At 39.7% G+C, this 3340-nt stretch overlaps 1 pseudogene; it reads right to left on the bottom strand.

Annotated features, from left to right (window-relative positions):
• Window positions 1-932: 932 nt before the first annotated feature.
• LOC124596783 lies at window positions 933-1049 on the bottom strand (annotated as a pseudogene).
• Between the last annotated feature and the right edge of the window lie 2291 nt (window positions 1050-3340).

The raw sequence follows: 3340 nt of genomic DNA, 5'->3' as shown, positions 1-3340 counted from the left end.
TAAATTACAAAGCAGAGTGGGATATTATAGAAAAGGAAACGAGGAGAGGAAAACAGTCACAGAATAACATGCTGCTAAGGGAGGGGGATAAGGTAAAAATTGATCCACAACACTTAGCAAACTGTGTAAATGAGCATTTTTCAAGTATTGCAGAGAAGTTACAGCAAAAATTCCCCAAAACAAATATAACACCTGTAAATAATGTTGCACTAAATACAATGATGTTACTTCCAACCACAGAGAATGAAGCCAATAAAACTGTTCAAAAACTAAAAAATATAAAAAAGTCGGTAGGCTTAGGTGAACTACAAATGTGTGTACTGAAACAATGCATAGGGATTATACAAGGCCCCTTAATAAATATAATAAATGAATCCTTCACATCAGGGACATTTCCAGAGCAATTAAAACATACAAGAGTTGTACCTTTGCTTAAGAAAGATAATGCAGAAGACATAGAAAATTACTGGCCCATTTCCCTGCTGTCAGCATTCTCAAAAATAATAGAAGCAGTTGTGAAAGGCAGGTTAATGAATTACCTGAATAAGTTCAAATGGCTCTGGGCACTATGGGACTTAACATCTGTGATCATCAGTCCCTAGAACTTATAACTGCTTAAACCAAACTAACCTAAGGACATCACACACATCCATGCCCGAGGCAGGATTCGAACCTGCGACCGTAGCAGTCGCGCGGTTCCCGACTGCGCGCCTAGAGCCGCTAGACCACCGACCTGAATAAGTACTCCGTCTGCAGGCCACAAGGCCCATCGGGACCATCCGACCGGGGTATCATCCTCAGTTGATGATGCGGATAGGAGGGGCGTGTGGTCAGCACACCGCTCTCCCGGTCGTTTTCTTTGACGGGAGTCGCTACTATTCGGTCGCGTAGCTCCTCAATTGGCATCACGAGGCTGAGTGCACCCCGGAAAATGGCAACAGCGCATGGAGACTGGATGGTCACCCATCCAAGTGCCGACCACGCCCGACAGCGCTTAACTTCGGTGATCTCACGGGAACCGGTGTATCCACTGCGGCAAGGCCGTTGCCAATTACCTGAATAAATACAATGTTTTAAGTGAATCACAGTTTGGTTTCCGAAGTGGCAAAAATATGGAGTCAGCCAGAGTAGAATTCACAAAAGTTCTACTTGATGCTCTTGATGAAGATGAGTGTGTCACAGGCATATTTTTCGATTTTTCTTAGGCATTTGATACAGTCGACCACAAGATTCTATTAAATAAATTAGAAGCATTAGGAATAACAGGGGTAACTAATGCCTGGTTCGATCATGCCTAGCAGACAGGGCACAAAGAGTAGAGATAACACACACTTCAAATAGATCTAAACATTTAGTAAAACACTTATCAGAACCAAAATACATTAATATAAGTGTTCTGCGAGGTAGCATATTAGGACCAATACTGCTCCTGATATACATCAATGACTTTCCCAGTAGTGTTACTCATGGTGAAAAAATCCTCTTCGCTGATGACAGCAATATTATAGTCATTGAGAAAACAAGTGAACTCCTTGCCGAGAAACTAAATGAAACTCTCAAGGAAGTTTATGAATAAAGTGGCATTGAACATAAAGAAAACTAATGCCTTGATTTCCAGTTTGAAGAGGAAAAATGTTAATGCTTAATTAAATGTAGATGGCACCTCTATAGACTGTCTAACAAATGCAGAATTTCTAGGAATGAATATTGATTCTCAATTGAAGTGGTGTGAACACACAAAGGTACTTGCAAACAGAATGTCATCAGCATGTTATGCCCTTAGAATCCTATCATCAGTGCGTAACATGCAGTGTCTTTTAGTTACATATTACTCATATGTACACTCAGTTCTTAGCTGTGGCATTCTTTTTTGCGGAACAAATGCACAAAATATGGACATAATTTTCAAACTCCAGAAAATAGCCATAAGAATCCAGAATGAGATTTTCACTCTGCAGCGGAGTGTGCGCTGATATGAAACTTCCTGGCAGATTAAAACTGTGTGCCGGACCGAGACTCGAACTCGGGACCTTTGCCCTTCGCGGGCAAGTGCTCTACCATCTAGCTACCCAAGCACGACTCACGCCCCGACCTCACAGCTTTACTTCTGCCATAAGAATAATAACCAAAAATACTAGTCAAACTCATTGTAAAGATGTCTTCAAAACACTGGGAATTTTAACTGCTCCATGTGAATAAATGTACCAGTCAGTTATACACATCAAAAATAACATTGGTAATTACTGCACAAACAGCTCTATCCATGACTATGCAACAAGAGATAGACTCAACTTACATTTACCAAGAAAAAATAAACATAAAACTCAAAACACCATTATCTACCAAGGAATAAAACTGTACAATAAATTATCGAAAGAGAATAAAGAAATTGCAAAAGTACACTTGTTTAAAAAGCTAAAAAGTACCTGTTATGTAATAAATTTTGTACATTGAAGGATCACTTAGATAAAACAGAGTAAGTTCAGATGGTTCAAATGGCTCTGAGCACTATGGGACTTAACAGCTGAGGTCATCAGTCCCCTAGAACTTAGAACTACTTAAACCTAACTAACCTAAGGACATCACACACATCCATTCCCGAGGCAGGATTCGAACCTTCGACCGTAGAGGTCGCGCGGTTCCAGGCTGAAGCGCCTAGAACCGCTCAGCAATTCCGGCCGGCAAAACAGAGTAGGGGTTTGATAAAAAAAACGTTGTACAAATAAATAATAATAATAATAATGATTATAAAACATCCCACATTCCATATAACACCTTCACTTTATTTTTTTGCTTCTTTTTTTCTTTCTAGAAATACTTATACCCAAGCTATGGGTAGCACAATACTGACACCCCTTCCTCTTTCTGAGCTCAAGATCTCACTCATTATGGAGGGATGTTGACTCAGTTTTTCAGGGTAGCAAATGGGAAGTTGCGGTACATAAAATGGCACAGAGAGCACCAGTGTGTGTATGTGTGTGTGTGTGTGTGTGTGTGTGTGTGTGCGTCTGTGCGTGTGTGCGCGTGTGTGTAGTGAGTGAAGTGTTATGAAAAAATGTGTGTGTGTGTGTGTGTGTGTGTGTGTGTGTGTGTGTGTGTGTGTGTGTACAGTGACTGATCGTGAGATATGAGTGAACAGAGTGGCATTACATTACTTTAATAAATTATTTGTCAAAAAAGTATTGTATACCAGGAGTAAATCTAATGATTATGTCTAACTAGAAATCTGTAAATATATGTGTATACAAATTAGCTTATTTTAAATTGGTCTAAAGTTGTAAATACTTTAACATGTCCTATATCCTTGTAAAAAGAGATCTACGGATGAATAAAGCTACTA

Source organism: Schistocerca americana, chromosome 2 (genome assembly GCF_021461395.2).
Source record: "Schistocerca americana isolate TAMUIC-IGC-003095 chromosome 2, iqSchAmer2.1, whole genome shotgun sequence".
NCBI lineage: Eukaryota > Metazoa > Arthropoda > Insecta > Orthoptera > Acrididae > Schistocerca > Schistocerca americana.
This window is presented reverse-complemented; position numbering and strand designations above follow the sequence as displayed.